This window comes from Primulina eburnea, chromosome 13 (assembly GCF_022965805.1).
Source record: "Primulina eburnea isolate SZY01 chromosome 13, ASM2296580v1, whole genome shotgun sequence".
NCBI classification, from domain to species: Eukaryota; Viridiplantae; Streptophyta; class Magnoliopsida; order Lamiales; family Gesneriaceae; genus Primulina; species Primulina eburnea.
Window position 1 is genome coordinate 21,139,945 of NC_133113.1, and position 22,596 is coordinate 21,162,540.

Below are 22,596 nucleotides of genomic sequence, written 5' to 3' on the forward strand. Positions count from 1 at the left end.
TTGTCAGAACTATTTTGAGGGGTATTATGAGATTATACTTCTGGAATTCTTATTCCAGATTGGAATCGGAGATCCGCAAAAGAGAAATATTTCAGAACGAAGATTATTCTGTTGTTGAAAACACAGTAAGATTGTCAGAATTTTAAAGAAACTAGTTGAGAGATAGAATCTAATATAAGATTGAGATTTCAAAATAGATTCATTGAGATGATTTCTGATTTAAACTCAGTATATATTTCTTCTAATATGTCTGAATTGATTATTTGCGAGTTCGAAGACGAACTCAGATCTAAGAGGGGGAGAAATGTAAGGCCCGAGATTGTATTACTGTAATCTGAGATTAATCTGAAATGATTTAATTATTAATTAAGATGATTACAGACGGAACGGATCAGACCGGTAGAACCGAGAGAAGATTTGACATGAATTATAAGGAGAGTTCCCGCGCACATGCGCGACATATATCGGCACACATGCGCGAGAATTACAGAAGCATCGGCGCACATGTGCGGAACGTCGAGAATGATCGATGCATATGCACGACGTAGATGGCGCACATGCGCGGAACAGACAGAATGATTGGCGCATATGTGCGACGTAAATGGCGCATATGCGCGAGCAGACAAAATGCTGGTGCGAGCTACCGGCGCATATGCGCGACTTTGTGCACGCATATGCGCGCAACGTGCAGAACATGCACAACGCCACTTGCCTTCATGCATGTATCATATATATATATAATATATATATATATATATATATATATATATATATACAATATATATATATATATATATATATATATTTACACACACACACACACACACACAAGCATTTCATAAACAAGGAAAAAGAAGAAACGAAGGAAACTTCGGGAAATATTAGTCCGTAAAGCTTAGGATCACGATTGTACAAAATCCATCCGTCTGTTTTTGAATCCGACTACAGTACTGTGTTCCTATCGACGCAGGCTATAACTGGACGTAAGTTTTGTTATGTTTAGACATGATTTGAATTTATGATATTGTCAGAATTGAATACGAATCAAATATAGTGTTTCTGCTATAATAGACATCGTATAATTGAAGTCAGATTAAAGAACAGACCGTTTCTGTAATTGTTATGATTTTCTGAAGTAATATGACTGAGATTGTATAGATTTGGTATCACGATCTGTTATTATGGAAGACTATGATTAGTACTGATATCGATTATGAGTTGTGGTATTATATAAGTGATGTTCAGATTGACGGGGTTATTCAGATTGTATTGTTATGTCGTCGAAACATCAGTTGATTTAGATTGATCAGATTCAGTAATGATCTCGATTGTATTGTGATATCGTTGATATGAATTAGATTGTATCTTGTTCAGACATGGATTAGATTATATACTGATTTGAGTATTGATCAGAACATATATTGAATTGAGTTATATACTGATATTGTATTTATACGATTGTCATTGCCAAACTGGGTATGGACAGATCAGAATACACGACTTCGTCTTCTTCAGACCGGGAAGACAAAGGTATAAATAAATGTTGATTCGGGATTGCAGAACTCAAGTTAGGTTTGACTTGAGTTTCCCTAAATCACATACTTTATTTCATTGCATTGACATTTGCAAATTATCAGATTGATATGTTTAGCTTATTGAATTATAGCAGAGCAAGAGTTTGAGTCTAGGACAGATCAGCCTAGCTAGGGCAGAACCGCCGAGTCTTTGTCAGAACCGCTAAGACTCTAGACTTACGATGTATCGATGAGCTTAGATGTAGAACGACTTCTATTGTAGACATTCGATACAGCATGCCGAAGTCTAAATTAGATCGAGATCCCTAGGTTAGAAATGAGTTGAGATAAGATAACAAGACCTTGACTTAAATACATATTTTTATTGATTCATGTAGTCAGATTAGATGCATGTTTGGATGTTTGTTTATGCTTTTATATATGTTTTATATGATTGCATGCTTACATTGTTTATACTGGGATTTATTCTCACCGGAGTATCCGGCTGTTGTCTTGTTTTGTATGTGTGCATGACAACAGGTGAGACATGATTAGGGTCAAGAAGATGATGAGAGATCGAGATTAGAGTGGTGATTCCGGACTTGGATATAGATAGGTTGCGTTACTTAATTATAGTAGTTGAATCCTTAGTCTAGTTGAACTAGATGCATGATGTACAATAATTGTATTTTCATACTGATATGTATATTAATTAATTCCATTACCTTCCGCACTTGTATCTTAAAAAGAAAAATTTTTAGACCCTGATTATCTTAATTGATAATTAAATCCCAAAGATGATTAAGAAGATGATTAGCGTCCGAGTCCCCACAGAAACCAACTCTAAGTCAGCCTTAAAATTAAGGAAGATAAGGAATATGATTTTGTCAGATGTAAGCCTATCCCAATTAAAAATAGTAGATAAAAAAAGATAAGTATATTATTATCGAAGAACATTTTAAACTTGATTTAGTCAAAGCAAGAATATTAGCAATAGCAGTCTTGGTTTCCTGGTAAGAAATCACGGTGAATTAAAAAGGAACAAACTCAGATTAATAATTAATTATAAAAAAATTAATAAAATTCTGGAGTTTGATGGGTATTTTATACCACTAGAACGCATTTAATCAAATGGATATGCAACGCCAAAAAATTCTTTAATTTGATTGTAAATCTAGATTCTATCAAATTCGGATGAAGGAAGAAATCAAGAAATTCACAACTTTCTCTACACTACAAGGACTCTATATTTGGAAATTATTACCAATAAGATTGACTAATTCATCCAAAATATTTCAAAGAAACATTGATAATCTATTTAAAGATTATTGTGTTTATATTTAAAATATTTTAATAACATCTAAAAATATGGATAAACATATTAAACATTTAGATATTTTCTTTAAGATGTGTAAAAGATGAATTGTTTTATCAGAAAATAAGGTGGTCATCGCAACAAGGAAAATTGAATTTCTTAGAATAGAAATTGATTAATCAGAAATAATTATACAATAACACATTGTGAAAAACAGAATTTTCCAAAAAAACTCAAAGACAAGAAACAACTTCAAAGTTTTTAGGAGTTGTTAAATTTGCTGGAATGTTCATAAAAAAATCTATCAAAAAGAAAGAAAATGTTTAGTCTATTACTAAATAAGGATGCAAAATTCTTACAGATAGAATAACACACAAAAATATTAAGCCAATTAAAAGAAATTTGAAAAAAGCTCCCAAAAATGGATAATCCTCAAGATGAAAATGATTTGATATTATATACAGATGTCAATGATCATTGGTGGGCAACGGTTCTTACAAAGCTCATACCAGAAGGAGAACAACCATGCAGGTATTGAAGTAGACTATTCTCAGATGCAGAAGCCGTAAGGTGTAATATCACTGTAAATGAATGTTATGCAAGAAAAACGACTTTTGAAAAATGACCATATTTTTACTTGCAAAAAAAATTATCTTAAAGGCTGATAATACACGTGTAAAAGTTTTCTTGAAAAATAGAATTGAATCTAAACCCGAGAAGACTAGATTATTGAGATGACAGACTTTTGATATTATTAAATCTCATGAAAATATTCTTGTATATTTCTTAACAAGAGATTAACAACGCTAATGTCAATGTCATCATGAAAATACAGATGCATTTGATAGAACACTAAGAAATGCTTCAAATCGAGTTCAATAATCTTATCATAAATGCAGAAGTTGTAGATATGCTACAACAAGTTGATAAGAGCACTTTCTGATTGAATAAACAGTTTTTTTACTTGAGAAGCCACTAGTTTCTCAAATAGAGAGTTTTTGAGTATAAGACTTTATACATGGAGTAAGAGATTCAAGTACCCCAAGCACAAGTGCTAAAGCAGGATCATCCTTAAATGAGTCGGCCAAAGCAAAAATTGAAGTTCCTGATCCTTATCTCGAGCTTTCAAGTTAACCCTTTACCTCGAGGATTGAAGAGTGAGATATCAACCATAGAACTCAATCTGACAATGAAAAATCTAAGGTTTGTATTAACGAGCTTTTAGTTTCTCCATTTCATGTATATCAACAAAACTAAGAGAAATTGAAAACAAAAATAAGTATCGACCCAGCCACAATCCGAATTGATGTAGCAAAAAAGTATCATAGTATCTGGATGAAACCAAATTCCTATCTCAAATAGGTAAAAACATGGTATGAATTTAGGGTTGTTGCCTCAATTTATACTCCATCACCCAACTTCTCAGAAATCTCAGCACTACCAAAATGGATCCAGAAAGTTGTTCATGAAACATAGACAAATAATAATTATTTGTCAAGATGAGATATTCTAGAGCTTTATTTTTTAGTATAACACAATAACCAATTGGGAAAGGCACGTATGAAGCCTTTCTCTTCATCAGTTTGAGAAGACCAGACATGAATATTCAGAATTTCATGAAAGATCTTCCAGAGAATGAAACGCCACTTGTTTCATCACTCACTGAAGACGACATCTCCATTAGATGCGAATGGGAATTATGAGTCTAACTCACAGATATTGACAAAGTAAATTTTCCATTTAAGTTTTATCAAAATTTTATAAATAGATCTTTTCTTTTAAATACCATGACATGAAAAACTACAAGCTTTGCAGAAGAAATATTTGAAAAGAAAAGAAATCTTCTGTATGACAACAAGATGCTGGAGAATAAAAAAACGCATCGGAAATTCAATAATATGGCTCATGTGAGAAGATGGTCATAATAAAAATGTCCATAATTCCCAAACTAGAAAAACCAGAATTCGGGAAAAGTTTTCGACCCGGATCTGACCGAAAACATAATGCGAAGAGAAATCCAAGTGGTGAAGGTACACACAAGTCACGTTTCCCCGAGGACCAAATAAAAGCAAAAGATTCTCGACAAAAGTGAAGAAGACATGTGATCCAACCACTCTATTAGTGGATGATGAACCACTCAATCACCACAAAATGACAAACCACTAACTAGTGGATCACCAACTAAAAGATGTTATTGGCCACAACTGACAATACAATTCACAAGTTTGAAGTCTGGATTTCAAAGCCACCAAGACTTTTATATATATCGGAACATAAAGAAGATGAGCACATCATTCAACCTCTTCATTTTTCTTTCAAAATAAAATTTGTAATATTTTCAGTTTATATGTTTTGTAATTCTAACTATTATAAGTAGTTAAACAAGTTTCAACTCCTCTGCATGAGGTTACTATAAATAATATGTTGTATATTTAAATAAAATAATAAAGGCTTACGACCACTCTCATGTATTATTTTCAAAATTAAACTTTTTTACCATACATCCTGATATAGAAAACAATACATGATTGTGCTAAGTGCTGTTGAAAGGATCAACATCAAGAACCATCTGCTGCGACTGAGTGGTTAGGCTGTAAAGGACAGTCTGTAAAATCCGATGGATACAACCCGACGACATTCCGATCAAAGAGACAAAAGTTAATTTTATTATAGTGAATCATGATGATCTATTAAAAAAAAAAAACCTTGCTTCATGGTATATAGTTTGAAAATAATATGCCTTTGGACAGACTCGATAGCTATAATAACGTCACATACCGAAAACGAGAGATAAAAGACGATTTTGCAAAATCTTAAATATAGGAAAAATAAATTTTAAATAAAACTAGGATTTGAGAAGTTTTTCATAAAAATTTTCCATGAATAATATATAATTTATGTTTACATGGAGAAAAGGATCAGAATCTCCTCCAATTGACCACGTTGCAGATATGTTTCAACAAATGATGTATGTTTTACTCGACACCCTTTTCAATCATTCAAAGCATATATCCTCTGGATTTTGGTCCCCACCGACTCTCTTTTTAACTAAATTGTGTAAAGATCTCAAACAAATTTTGAATTCTAAAAAATAATTCTTAAAATAGAAAAAAATAAATAAATAAAAATGAAAAATGCAGATATGTTTCAACAAATGATTTTTCCTTTATAGGAAAAGAAAGGGTTCTATCGCATTGTGTGTGTGACCAAACGGGAAGACACTCCTAATGCTTTTCTCATATTGGTAATTTATCATTGTTATGTAATTAATTGTTAAAATTATTAAGTATTGATATTTGAAATTTTATTTAAATTATTGATATAGTATAATGAATATACTAAAATTTTAAATATTATTATATAAAACTATTATATAAAAAACAATTATATCATTTGAGATAAAATTTAAGTGAGGACAATATTCTTTTGCTATTAAATGACTTATTTATTTTATATGGGTGAAACTATTATTAATAAAAAAAATATATCTAAAAATCATATATTATTTTGTTTATCAAAATTTTAAACAATAAATAAATATTTAAAAAAAAAAATTCAAAATTTGTGTCATTTATTAGATTATTACATTTTGATTAAATTTTTTATTATTTTTGAGAATATGTTAATATATATATATATATATATATATATATATATATATATATAGGAATAATAATAATAATAATAATAATAATAATAATAATAATAATAATAATAATAATAATAATAATAATAATAATAATAATAATAATAAATCGTCAAATAAAAAATAATAATACAAACCATCCATATATCTAAATTCAGGACGATATTCTTCTTAAAATTGAAAAACATTTTATTATATAAAAAATTATATTTTATATAATATGATAGAAAATAGTGATAATTAAATATATAAATATAAAATAAAACGTAAAATCATAATTAAAATTAAATAAAATGATATAATCAATATAAATAAAATACATCAAATTCAAATTTAAAGTTAAAAATAAAATTTAAAAATTCATATTTAACCACAGAAATATTTTTATTTGTTAATATTAATAATTCTTTTTTGTAAGAATTTTTTTATTGATAACTTTCGTAAAAAACTCAGTATTTATATAGATATTGATGTATATCAATCAACGAAAACTTGATCAAAACCGTCTCTCCTCTACGAGCTCCCAGAGTACTCCGGTGTAAAATAGATATAGAAGCAAGTTGGGTCACCGGCTTAATCTGATTATATATATATATATATATATATATATATATATATATATGTATATATATTATCATTATTATTTCTAATATATCCTCAATCTGTCCCTGGAACACAATAATTTCAAGAGGAAACGATCATTCAAAGCGTGTATTTTTTTAAAACAATCACCAGGAAAAACCGAATCTTTTTTCAAAAAAAGATGGATGTTTTGTGTGCGAAGGCAGGGATTCATGCAGTGGCGGCTGCGCCAAATTGGGAACATCGACTTACCTCTGTGCCCCTGGATAAGCCGTTTTTTCGACAGCGCCTCGGAGGAATCCGGGATGGGTTTCCGCTTTCCGGCACCTGCTGAGATCTCTGTGGTTCGATGGTAAACACCGCTATGAGCTGGCAACCGTGGTGGACGACGGCGTTTCGGTGGATAAAAATGAAGAAATCGATGAGGTCGGTACAGAAGAGCAGGATGAGAATTGGGTTTTCAAGATTTTGCATCTGAAGTTTCTTTTAAGGGAGGAAGATAAATATGGTGATCTGGTTCATGATATTAGAAGAAAAATGGAGAAAGATGATGAAAGCCAAGATGAATTCAAAGAAAACTGCGGGGAAGAGACTGAAGGGTGTGATGTGTGTGCAGTTGATGAAGATGAAAAGATCGAGTTTGATAGAGAATCGTTTTCGAAACTGCTTCGTAAGGTGCCGCTGGCGGAAGCTAGATTAAGAGACTGAAGGGTGTGATGTGTGTGCAGTTGATGAAGATGAAAAGATCGAGTTTGATAGAGAATCGTTTTCGAAACTGCTTCGTAAGGTGCCGCTGGCGGAAGCTAGATTATATGCTAAGATGTCTTATTTAGGGAGCCTGGCTTATTCCATTCCTCAGATTAAGGTAATGTTTCGCTTGATATTGATTCAAGTCTTGCCATATATGTTGTAAGGGAAACAGAAAGGGCCTCGAAAAAGATTATCATCTGCTTGATATATGATGTTTATATTTGGACTTTAAACTTGAATTCTAGTTCTGAGTTTGTTCTTTCTTTATACTTCTCCTTAGATCGTGCCTTTTCTTGACAAATGATCCACCTGTGTATTGAACTGTTGCGGTAATATTGGCTTGTGACTCCAAAGTTCTGGCTTTAGTCAGCCGATGTGGGTAGATCAATTTTGATGCGTAGAGATTATACCCTGATGGTTTGATCTCTCTGCTTTAATATTGAATGGTGTACAGCCTGATAATCTCCTAAAGAACCATGGATTGCGTTTCTTGACTTCATCTGTTGAGAAAAAGGATGAAGCATTGAAAGCTGAGAAAGATAGAGTACCACTTGAAGACCAACAAGAGCAAGTGGAAGCAGTAGACGAAACTCGTGCTTCACATGAAAATGAAATCAAGCGGGTGGAAGAAGGATAAGGGGCGGTAAATGGAAACCTTACTATGGTATATGCTGCATATCAAATTGCTGCTTCCACTGCTTCCTATTTACATTCTCATACGAGGAGCTTTCTTCGATTCAATTCTACCAAGTCCATGTCAAATAAAAAATTGGCCGAAGAAATGAATGCGAAAACTGTCGATGTTGATTTGATCAATCAGGACGTGACCTCGTTAATTGCAACCACGGATTCAGTGACTGCAGTTGTTGCAGCAAAGGAGGAAGTAAAGCAAGATGTGGCCGATGATTTGAATTCAACTCGGTCATCGCCATGCGAGTGGTTTGTGTGCGATGATGATCCGAGTGCCACTCGATTCTTTGTCATACAGGTAGGACAACTTGACTAAGCTCAGAAAATTTATGCTTCTTAAAGAAACCACGTGCTTTCTGGAATATGATCAATATGATGATTATTTAATTTTTGAAAAGCTTCCAAATGTTTTATTGCTGACAGGGATCTGAGTCATTGGCTTCTTGGCTGGCCAATTTGCTTTTTGAGCCCATTCAGTTTGAGGTAATCATATATATACCATTTCTTAGGTGTTATCAACTGCTGATTTTGGCTTTTAATGTCACAAATGTATTCTTGAAAAAATGCTTTTTAGACGTAGTTTATTCCTTCTTTTATATGGTTGTATGGTGTGTGCACGACAAACGAATTCGATACATCGTTTGCTTTAGGGGCTTGATGTGCTTGTGCATAGAGGTATTTATGAGGCAGCAAAAGGCATATATGAGCAGATGTTGCCTGAAATTCAGGCACACCTTGGATTTCGAGGTGATTGTGCTAAATTCCGTTTCACGGGGCACTCTCTTGGCGGAAGTTTCTCTATTCTTGTAAATCTCATGTTGCTGATAAGGGGCGCCCCCGTTCATCATTACTCCCGGTTATAACTTTTGGAACACCTTTGATGACGTGTGGAGGGGATCGCCTTTTCCTCAACCTTGGATTGCCTCAAAATCATGTTCGTTCAATCACCATGCACAGGGATATTGTTCCCCGAGCTTTCTCTTGCCATTATCCTAACCATGTCGCCGAATTTCTCAACGCCGTAAATGGGAAGTTCCGCAATCTTCCATGTCTTAATGAACAGGCAAGTATTTATTGATAATCTAACTTAAATGTCAATCCTCTATTAATTTGTCAAAATCTTTACTCTCTTCTCTTTAAGTATCAACAGAAGCTGCTATATGCTCCAATGGGAGAATTTTATATCCTGCAACCAGACGAAAAGTTTTTCCAAGCCACGTTCTTCTTCCTACAGGCAGTGGTCTATATGTTTTAACAGATGTTGGTAAAACAGATAAACAAATTCTTGCAGCACAGGCAGTGTTCCTAAACTCGCCGCACCCTCTCGAGATATTAAGTGACCGTTCGGCATATGGCTCAGAAGGAACCATCCAAAGAGACCACGATATGAACTCTTACCTGAAATCCATTCGACACTTCATTTTTCAAGAGCTTAGAAGTATGAGAAAAGCCAAGAGAGAGCACCGACGAAAAGTTTGGTGGCCAGTTGTGGTACGACAAGGAATTAACGCCGGAATCATCATAAGTAAGTCAGTTAACTTGGTGGGAAAAGTCCAATTCAATCTATCTGGCATTGTACAGAGCAGCAGAGAGTCTTTGAGACGATTTAGTAGGCTGATGAGATCAAAGAACCTACATTTGCTTCTGGTGCTCTTACTTCCTACAACCCAAAGATAGGTGACTTCGAGCCACTTGCCTTACATGCGTGCATATATATGTATATATATATATATGTAACTTCGAAAATCCATTCAAAAAAAGGTAAGAATCGTGAAGAAAGCTTCAGAGAAAAAGTGAAAAATCCTTACGTCTTTTGTGATAAATCCGTCTATCTGATTTTGAATCTGACTTCGTACTGAGTTCCTATCGACGTAGACTACAACTGGACGTAAGTTTTGCTACGTTTTGATACGATTTGAAATTATGGTATTGTCAGAATCTGATATTATTCATATATGATGTTCTTGACATGTTAGACATCGTATAATTGAAATTGGACTGAAGAATAGATACCATATGGAATTGCTGAGATTGCCTAAATCACACACTTTAGTTTATTGCTTTGATTTGCATTGATACTTGCAATTGCTGAGATTGATGTGCATGGTCTATTTATTCATAGACAATGTAAGTATTGAGTTATAGAATGATTCGCCTAGTCACCGGCTGATTCGTCTGGTTATTGGCTGATTTGTCTAGTCACCGGCTGATTCGTCTGGTTATTGGCTGATTCGCCAAATCCTTGACTGATTTGTCAATTCTGCGGCCGATTCTCCCAGACACTGGATATATGAATTATATCGATGCCGTTTAGGGGTTGATTCATTCCTATCGACTGAGATTCGATATATTTATCAATATCCAGAACCGGGATCCCTAGATTAGGAATGAGTCGAGTCTAAAATGACGTGTTGTTTGAGTCAAGTCTGATACGACAAGTTGATTTATAGTTTCCTATCATACATGTTTGTTGAGTGGCTGCATGTTAATGATATCAGTTATATGCTTTTATATATGTTTTTATATGATTGCATGTTTACATTGTTTATACTGGGATGTATTTCTCACCAGGGTTATCCGGCTGTTGTCTTGTTTTGTATGTGTGCATGACAACAGGTGGGCCTGGTTCAGGGTCAAGAAGAGGATGAGAGAAGACAGTTAGCCTGGAGATCCGGACTTAAGAGTATATCTGTTACATCACCTGAGCTGTAGTGAAGGAACGGTAGATATTATGATTTACGTTTGTACATGATTTGTACTTAGATCTGGATAGTGATCTTGTGGGGACCCGGACGCTAATCATGTTTTTAATCATCATTGGGACTAATTATTCAGTTATAAAAAGGGCTAATTTTTTTTTTTTTTCAAAAAATGCGGAACGTAGTGAAATAAAACATATATACATTTCAGTATATAAGTACAAGTCCTGTACCACATACATTTATTCAACTAAGGTTTAACAGCTAATATCAAGTGTCTAACCCTATCTATAATCCAAGTCCGGAGCCTCCACTCTAATCATGATCTCTCTTCATCTCCTCAACCCTGAATTTGTCCCACCTGTTGTCATGCACACATACAAAACAAGACAACAGCCGGATAACTCCGGTGAGAATAAATCCCAGTATAAATAATGTAAATATGCAATCATATAAAAACATATACAAAAGCATATAACAAATATTCATAACATGTATCGAATCAGAAAACATAAATCAATATTAAGCATAAATCACACTCAGACTCAAACTCGACTCAAACAATGCGTCGTCTCAGACTCGACTCAACTCTATCCTAGGGATCCCGATGTCTGGATAATAATAAATATACCGAATCTCAGTCGATAGGAATGAATCAATCCCTAAACGGCATCGATATAATTAATATATCCAGTGTCTGGGCGAAATAGCCGCAGAATTGACGAATCAGTCAAGAATTAAGCGAATCAGCCAATACTAGGCGAATCAGCCAGTAATTAAGCGAATCAGCCAAAGTTTAGACGAATCAGTCAATAACTAGAAGAATCAGCTAATAACCAGACGAATCAGCCGGTGACTAGGCGAATCAGCCAATAACCAGACGAATCAGCCGGTGACTAGGCGAATCAGCCAATGACTAAACGACTCAGTAGTCAATACATGCAGTGGCTATAAATCAATAGACAACAAACCTCAATCTCGTCAATTATAAATATCAATGTAATAAACTAAGTATGTGATTTAGGGAAACTTGAGTCAAACCTCCCTCGAGTTGTGCAATCCCAACACAACATTAATTTATACCTTTCTGTCTGATATTCTGACTCTATCGAAGTCTCGAACTCAAAGCCTGTCAATACTCAATCTGACAATAACAATATCGAGGGTGCGGTATCAATACACCACTCAATCAATACTGGATATAATCAGAATTTAATCAAATTCTGTTTCAATAACATAATGTCATAATCTCAAGATATCCAGCAATACCATATCAGTCAGATATCAATTCTAACGTCTTATACTCGATAATCACTCAATCTAGTTATCAATTCTTATTCAACTCAACTCTAAAAATCATAACAATTTCATATGGTATCTGTTCCTCAGTCCGGTTTCGATTATACGATGTCTAACATGCCAAGAACATCATATATGAATCATATCAGATTCTGACAATACCATAATTTCAAATCATATCAAAACGTAACAAAACTTACGTCCAGTTGTAGCCTACGTCGATAGGAACACAGTACCGCAGTCGAATTCAAAATCGGGCGGACGGATTTCTCACAAAAGGCGTAAGGATTTTTCAATTCTTTTCCCGAACCTTTTCTCGATTTCTTCTTTTCTGATATCTGAAAAATTCGTGCCTATATATATATATATATATATATATATATATATATATATATATATATATATATATATATATATATATATATATATATACATACACGAACGCGTGTAAGGCAAGTGGCTCGCCCCTTTATGCTGCACGTCTCGCGCATATGCGCAACCACCATCGGCGCATATGTACGAGACACAATCTCTCAGCGCGTGTGTCTCGGCAGCTTCCGCGCATATGCGCGCCTCCAGTCCGTGCATGTGTGCCAATTGTTCTGCCATGCTCGCGCATGTGCGCCGTTCACGTCGCGCATGTGCGCCGAGCACTTCCTTAGGCTACTGGACTACTCGCGCATATGCGCGAGACTTACTGTCTTCGCATACATCAACTCGCGCATATGCGCGCCTTCTGCCGCGCATATGCGCCAACCTTTCTATGCGCGCCTTCTGCCGCATATGCGCCAACCTTTCTGCCTTCTCCGCGCATGATTCGCGCATCTCGTCGCGCATGTGCGCAAGCACACCTCCTTGCACATACATTTACATCTTTTCTCCCTTATTTTCCCGGTCTAATCCGTTCTGTTTATAATCATCTCAATTAATCAAGAAATCATCCCAGATTAATCTCAGATTACGGTAATCCAATTCTCGGGCCTTACATTTCTCCCCCTCTTAGATCTGAGTTCGTCCTCGAACTCGCAAGTAATCAATTCAGATATATCAGAAGAAATGTATATAGAGTTTAAATTAGAAACTCATCTCAATGAATCTGTTCTGAAATTTCAATCTCATATCAAATTCTATTTCTAAAAATAACTCTGATAAAGTCAATCTCGCAATACTGGTTATACAACATCTGTATATACCTAACTAACAATTCGTAACAGCTCAACACCATCAGCTGTTTTTCAGTCTGTTTGTCTCAATCAAAGATATGTTCGATCTTTGGTCTCAAATACCAACAGTCATCGTCCGACGTTGGCATATTCAGTCTGTTTATTATGAACTGTTTTCATTTCCGTCTGAATTAGCTTCATCTTTTCAGTCATATCTCTGATCATTTCAGATCCAATCTCAAGAACCTCAGAGATATCATTTCAATAAAGAGAGGATTCATATATCTTTCCGTACAACACTTCGAAAGGAGTTATCTCAATACTCGTTTGATAGTTGTTGTTGTACGAAAACTCACAAAATGACAATGAATCCTGCCATTTAGTGTTGAAATCAAGCATTATAGCTTTCAGCATATCCTCCGAAATCCTGATAATCCATTCTGACTGTCCGTCAGGTAGTGAATACTATTCAGTATTCAGATATAATCTAGTATCTAACTCTTACGATACATTCTGCCCAATGTGCAGAATCAACCAAAATCACGGTCTAATATACTCAACTCTCCACACTCCGTGTAATCTAATCACTTTTCTGACAGAATCTCAGTAATATATCATATTTGTACATCTTCATGTACGGTTTAACACTCACAGACTGGGTCAGTCTGTCATTCCTAACTTAATCAATACTCAATTCCGAGAGGAATGTAGTAACTTCATCACGATATCCCTGGAAATGTAATCTCATTTCCATTCAGGAACCGACAAGTTATATAACCCATCTTTTGGTTTCTTTCTTTCTATCTTTATCTGTCTGTAGTTCAGACATTTCAGTCCAAACTCTGCCATATTTTAATCCCATCTGTTTCTATCAAAACAGTTTCTGCTATCAGGATGCTTACTAAATCAAGTATTGCACCTTTCTGACAATCTATGTCATTTCACATTCGAAATATCGGGTACAAACAAATCAATTATTAACATACAATACAGTATTACTTACCTGATTCAAAAACGGATTCAGAACAACAGCAAGATTCAATCAGATTCAAAACATCACTCATCGGTAATGATCTGTTAAACTTATAAAACCGCAAATATCTGACACTGATATCCACCTCGGCCAACTAATTACGGTTTAATTCTGTTAAAATCAACGAATATATCATCTTCAGATATAACACATCCTGAATGCAATCTGTCTCAATCAGGATTCATCATATCAACAGTTTCTAATATCAACTCAAGGCTAAAATCAATCTCTCTGAAATCAGATTTAGAGTCTTATCTGGGGAAAACATTAATAACTTTCTTATCATTGGTAAATCAGCCAATGATAAACTAAACTTCAGTAAATCAACTGAATACATAAGGAGTCACTCTGCTCCTTTCTGTAATAATCGAGTCATAGCTAGTACGAATATCAAAAGAATTCACAATCTAGAATCCTTATCGTACAATATTCATCTCTTGGTCATCTCAGGTCTGATTCTCACCATCTTCTGGAATTAATCTATGGTAGCTCTGTACTTGATCATCATATCAATATCAGTAATGCAGTTCCAAAATCAGAGAACACCAGTACAATACAAGGTACCACACAATCTAACTCGATCTCATTCTCATCCTACTGTAGTATACAAGATCTAACAGAAATCGCTGATACAAGATCTTTTCCCAAAGGGAAAAAAAACAAATACTACAGTAAATAGAGACTCAACAGATAATGCAGGCATCAATGCAAATCTTTCAGAAATAAAAGTATGTGAAGCACCGATACCCCTCAATACATATGCGGGATAATAAAACAAAACAGTTACCTGCAACATCATCATCTGGTGCTTCCTGAGCATGTTCCTCGGTCAAAGCAAATATTCTGGCCTGCTGTCTAGGAGGCTGGCCAACTATCTGGCTTCCTCCTGGCCTCTGCTGTGACTGAGATGGTGCTGGCTGAAATGAATGAACAGCAGCTGATCGTCTACTTCACTGTGCTGCTGATCCAGATGATTCGGCTCCCTGGGATCTTTGGGAACCCCTCTGTGGACATACTCTGGCAAAATGTCCCTGTTGTTTGCAGAAGTGGCAACTACCAAGTACCCCTTGGCATTGTTCAGTGGAATGTCTCCCTCCACAATTTCTGCAGTAAACGCCGGTATAACTCTGCTGAGAACTACTAGAGCTAGAAGAACTGCCGCCAGACTTCTTAAACTGCTTTCCTCTAGCCTTCAGAAAATCTTTCCTTCCACCACTGCTACTGCCACCCTCAAATCGGGGAGGTGGTTGCGGTGGTCTCGACACTGGAGGAACAAATTCAGCTCCTCTCTGCCTTATCAGGCCCGCTTCAGCGCCCTTTGCTCTATTCATGGCATCAGCAAAGTTATTCGGTCGTCCTGTGTTCACCAATGTAAAAATATCGGGATTCAATCCATTGATGAACTGATCGGCAACCGCTTCGTCATTTTCAGCCACATGTGGAGCAAACTTCAACAAGGTAGAGAACTTGGTCACATATTCTTCAATGTTCAGTTGACCCTGTCTCAAATTGGCAAACTCCGCCCCCTTGTCTTTCCTGTACGACACTGGGAAATTTTTTTGATAAAACTCAGTTTTAAATACATCCCAAGTAATAATCGTACCTCGTTGCTCCAAGACCCTCTTCATCGTAATCCACCAGCTTTTTGCAACATCCAGCAACTGGTGCCCAATCAATTTAATTCGGCGCTCATCACTGTACTCCAGTGAATCAAACAACATCTCAATGTTACCTAACCAACTCTCACACTCAACTGATGTCTCAGTACCCTTAAGAGTCGGTGTTACATCCATTGGAGGATTCGATGTACTACCCTGTTCTGGGATTCGTCTGGGAGGCATATCTGATATCAAAAGGATTAGTAACCCAATCCAACAAACCTGTTTCACTTCAGTTCCCTCCTCCGATCATCTTACTGCTGATCGATGATCGGTTCAAATTCATTCCCAATAATACATATTACAAATCAAATCAGATAAGTCAAGTAACATATATTATATAAAGCAGTAAGCATGCTAGCATCACAAGCAAGGAAAGAAAATTCAATCTACCCCGCTCACTAGCTCCTATCTCAGTGTCAAGGATCTATCGCTCTGATACCACCTGTTGTGGGGACCCGGACGCTAATCATGTTCTTAATCATCATTGGGACTAATTATTCAGTTATAAAACAGGTCTAATTTTTTTTTAAAAAAAAATGCGGAACGTAGTGAAATAAAACATATATACATTTCAGTATATAAGTACAAGTCCTGTACCACATACATTTATTCAACTAAGGTTTAACAGCTAATATCAAGTGTCTAACCCTATCTATAATCCAAGTCCGGAGCCTCCACTCTAATCATGATCTCTCTTCATCTCCTCAACCCTGAATTTGTCCCACCTGTTGTTATGCACACATACAAAACAAGACAACAGCCGGATAACTCCGGTGAAATAAATCCCAGTATAAACAATGTAAACATGAAATCATATAAAAACATATATAAAAGCATATAACAAATATTCATACCATGTATCGAATCAGAAAACATAAATCAATATTAAGCAATGAATCACACTCAGACTCAAACTCGACTCAAACAACGCGTCGTCTCAGACTCGACTCAACTCTATCCTAGGGATCCCGATGTCTGGATAATAATAAATATACCGAATCTCAGTCGATAGGAATGAATCAATCCCTAAACGGCATCGATATAATTAATATATCCAGTGTCTGGGCGAAACAGCCGCAGAATTGACAAATCAGTCAAGAATTAAGCGAATCAGCCAATACTAGACGAATCAGCCAGTAATTAAGCGAATCAGCCAAAGTTTAGACGAATCAGTCAATAACTAGACGAATCAGCCAATAACCAGAAGAATCAGCCGGTGACTAGGCGAATCAGCCAATAACCAGACGAATCAGCCGGTGACTAGGCGAATCAGCCAATGACTAAACGACTCAGTAGTCAATACATGCAGTGGCTATAAATCAATAGACAACAAACCTCAATCTCGTCAATTATAAATATCAATGTAATAAACTAAGTATGTGATTTAGGGAAACTTGAGTCAAACCTCCCTCGAGTTGTGCAATCCCAACACAACATTAATTTATACCTTTCTGTCTGATATTCTGACTCTATCGAAGTCTCGAACTCAAAGCCTGTCAATACTCAATCTGACAATAACAATATCGAGGGTACGGTATCAATACACCACTCAATCAATACTGGATATAATCAGAATTTAATCAAATTCTGTTTCAATAACATAATGTCATAATCTCAAGATATCCAGCAATACCATATCAGTCAGATATCAATTCTAACGTCTTATACTCGATAATCACTCAATCTGGATATCAATTCTTATTCAACTCAACTCTAAAAATCATAACAATTTCATATGGTATATGTTCCTCAGTCCGGTTTCGATTATACGATGTCTAACATGCCAAGAACATCATATATGAATCATATCAGATTCTGACAATACCATAATTTCAAATCATATCAAAACGTAGCAAAACTTACGTCCAGTTGTAGCCTACGTCGATAGGAACACAGTACCGCAGTCGAATTCAAAATCGGGCGGACGGATTTCTCACAAAAGGCGTAAGGATTTTTCAATTCTTTTCCCGAACCTTTTCTCGATTTCTTCTTTTCTGATATCTGAAAAATTTGTGCGCATATGCGCGACCACCATCGGCGCATATGCGCGAGACACAATCTCTCAGCACGTGTGTCTCGGCAGCTTCCGCGTATATACGCGCCTCCAGTCCGCGCATGTGCGCCAATTGTTCTACCATGCTCGCGCATATGCGCCGTTCACGTCGCGCATGTGCGCCGAGCACTTCCTTAGGCTACTGGACTACTCGCGCATATGCGCGCACTGACATCGCGCATATGCGCGAGACCTACTGTCTCCGCATACATCAACTCGCGCATATACGCGCCTTCTGCCGCGCATATGGGCCAACCTTTCTGCCTTCTCCGCGCATGATTCGCGCATCTCGTCGCGCATGTGCGCAAGAACACCTCCTTGCACATACATTTTCATCTTTTCTCCCTTATTTTCCCGGTCTAATCCGTTCTGTTTTAATCATCTCAATTAATCAATAAATCATCACAGATTAATCTCAGATTACGGCAATCCAATTCTCGGGCCTTATAGATCTTGTAAAAGAAATAAGACTTATTTCATATGATGCGTACTCTTGTATTTTAAAAAAAAAATTAGACCCTGTTTATTTTAATTGAATAATTATTCCCAGAAAGTGATTAAGAATTGAATTAAGTTCGGGTCCCCACAACAGGTGGTATCAGAGCAGTAGGTACTAGAACTGTAGGTTCTTGAGATTGAGATAGAAGCTAGTGAGCGGGGTAGATTGAGTTTTCTTTCCTGCTTATGATTGCCAGCATGTGTTACTGCTTTGTATAATACTTGTTACTTGATTAATCTGAGTTGATTTTGTAATATGTGTGATTGAGAATGGTCAAAACCGATTCTTGATCAGCAGTAAGATGATCGGAGGAGGATTGAAACCGGTTGTTGTATTTTGGTTACTAATCCATTGATTATCAGATATGCCTCCGAGAAGAATCTCAGAACAGGGTAGCACATCGAATCCTCCCAAGCAACTCCTATGGAAACGTTACTGAAAAGGTTTCAGTCATTCTAACCGCCTACTCTGAAAGGTACTGAGACATCAGTTGAGTGTGAGAGTTGGCTGGATGATATTGAGATGTTGTTTGATTCACTGGAGTACAATGATGAGCGCCGAGTGAAATTGATTGGGCACCAGTTGCATGATGTTGCAAAGAATTGGTGGATTACGATGAAGAATGCCTTGGAGCATCGATGTACGATTATTACTTGGGATATATTTAAAAAACTGAATTTTATCAGAGATTTTTCCCAGTATCGTACAGGAAAGACAAAGGGGCGGAGTTTGCCAATTTGAGACAAGGTCAACTGAATATTGAAGAATATGTGACCAAGTTCTCTACCTTGTTAAAGTTTGCTCCACATGTGGCTGCTAATGACGAAGCCATTGCTGATCAGTTTATCAATGGCTTGAATCCTAAAATTTTTACTTTGGTGAATATCGGACGACCGAATAACTTTGTTGATGCCATGAATAGAGCGAAGGGAGCTGAAGCTGGCCTGATTTGGCAAAGAGGAGCTGCATATGTTCCTCCAGCATCGAGACCACAACAACCACCTCCCCGATTCGAGAGTGGCAGTAACAGTGGTGGAAAGAAAGAATTTCTGAAAGCCAGAGGAAATCAGTTTAAGAATTCTGGCGGCAGCTCTTCTAGCTCCATTCGTTCTCAACAAAGTTACACCGGAGTTTATTGCGGAACTTGTGGAGGGAGACATTCCACTGAGCAATGCCAAAGAGTACTTGGTAGTTGCCACTTCTGCGAACAACAGGGACATTTTGCCAGAGTATGTCCACAGCGGGGTTCCCAAAGATCCCAGGGAGCCGAATCATCCGGATCAGCGGCACAGTCGAGTAGACGATCAGCTGCTGTTCGTTCATTTCAGCCAGCACCATCTCAATCACAGCAAAGGCCAGAAGGAAGCCAGACTGGTGGCCAGCCTAATAGACGGCAGGCCAGAGTATTTGCTTTGACAGAGGAGCAGGCTCAGGATGTACCTGATAATGTTGGGGCAGGTAACTGTTCTTGATATAGTTATCCTGCTTACTATTGATAGATACTGGTGCATCTTATACATTTATTTCTGAAAGATTTGCATTAATGTATGCATTGCCTGTTGAGTCCCTAGCTACAATAGTTCCTTTGAAGAAAGGTTGATATCCGTGAATTCGGTTAAACATTGTATGCTACAGTATGACGGGCATGAGATCGAGTTAGATTGTGTTGTAGCTTGTATTGTACTAGTGTTGTCTGATTCCGACTGCATGATGGATATTGTTATGCTGACCAAGTACATAACTATTGTAGATTCTTGCTAGGAGATGGTAAGATTCGGACCTGAAATGGCCGAAGAAGGAACGAATTACGGTAAGGATTTTCGATTTTGAATTCCTTTGATCTCCGTATTATTTATGACTCAATGATTATTGAAAGGAATGGAGTAATTCCTTATGTATTCAGTTGATTACTGAAATTGAGTATACCGTGAGCCGATTTGTCAATAGCAGAAGAATTGCTATAGTCTTTCAGACTTAGATTTCCAGATTTGCCTTGTATCAAGGAGATTGGTTTCGATCTTGATTCTATACCAACTCTATTTATCAGTTCAGTTATGGGTTGATGAATCCTGTGTTCAGAGGTATTCTGATGACTTTATGCCGTTGATCTGTGATCTTTTGATATACTCGTGGTATATGACTGACTGAATCGAATATCTTGTATGGAATGATCTGAGAACTGGAAAATTATTGTATACAGAAATTGTTCAGATATGAATCTAGTTCGAAACAGATTATATTCAGAGTATATGATATCTGAAGATAGTATGCCGATTGATCTTAGCACAGTGAGACCGTGATCAGTGACTGAGAATGATACCGATGTCAGAAACTTCTTTATTTCTTGCCTGAATTTAACAGATTATTGTATATGATTGTTGTTTTGAAATTGCTTGAGAATTGTATGGTTCGGAAACAGTATTTAAGACAGAGTATATTGTTAGGGGACATTATATTCGAAGATGATATAGCAATCGATTCAATGTTCTTTCTGGTAACAAGAAAAGGTAGGATAACTTGAAAAGACAGTTTTGATATAAACAGAGGAGATCAGTTGTAGCAGAATTTGTACTGAAATGTCTGAATCGTCGATAGATGAAGACAGAAAGATAGAAACCAGGAGGTTGGTTACATAGATTATCGATTCTTGAATAGAAATGGGAGTACATTTCTATGGATTGTGTAACGACACTACTGAAACCTGGACAAGATGATGTTATGATGTAATTATGACTGACAGATTGCCTGAATCTGTTTATATGATGTTATACAGGATGACGTGCAGAAACGATCAGTCGATGGAGATTTATGTCAGAAAAGAGGATAGATTGTATTGAATGCCAGAGTTGATTATATCATACCGTGATTTTTGGTTGATTTTGTGCTTTTGGCAAAATGTATAGCATGATTTTTCATCTATAGTTTATAGATTGAAGGATAGTCGGAGAGAACTATCTAGATACTGGAGGATATCCAGGAACTGTAGTGCTGGATTTTAGAACTAGTGACCTGATGTTTTGTCACTTTATGAATTATTGTACCATAATAGCTATTAGATGAGTATCGAAATAGCTTTAGTCGAGATATTGTACAGTGAGAACTATGGATTTTCTTCGTATGGGGATGATACTGCGGTGATGCCTGAGATTGGATTTAATAGGATCAGAGATCTGATAAAGAAAATGAAACTGATTCAGAAGCAAATGAAGATAGCTCGGAAATTGATATGAAATATGCCAACGTCGGACGATGACTGTTGGTATTTGAGGCCGAGATTGAATTGTTAGGAGCTATTGATTGGTATATACGGATGTTGTATAGCCAGAATTTGCAATTGATTTTATCAGAATGATCTTAAGTAGTATGATGATATTATACTTCTTGAATTCTTCTTCGGATTAAAATCAAGGATGCGTGAAAGAATGAAAATTCAGAATGAAGACTATTCTGTTGTTGGAAATATAGTAAAGTTGGCAGGGCATTGAAAGAAGCTACCTAAGAGACAAAATCTGATATAAGATTGAGAGTTCGGAATGATTTTATAGAATGAGTATTCTGAATTAACCTTTATTTATACATTTCTTTTTTATCTGATTTGATTGCCTGTGATTTCGGGGACGAAATCATATCTTAGGGGGGGGAGAAATGTAATTCCCGTGAATTTTATCCTAGTAATATGTAATTATTGAATT

General features: G+C 36.2%; 1 pseudogene; it reads left to right on the plus strand.

The window, feature by feature from the left end:
• Positions 1–7,161: 7,161 nt before the first annotated feature.
• On the plus strand, positions 7,162–10,603 carry LOC140810780 (phospholipase A1 PLIP2, chloroplastic-like; annotated as a pseudogene).
• The last annotated feature ends 11,993 nt before the right edge of the window (positions 10,604–22,596 follow it).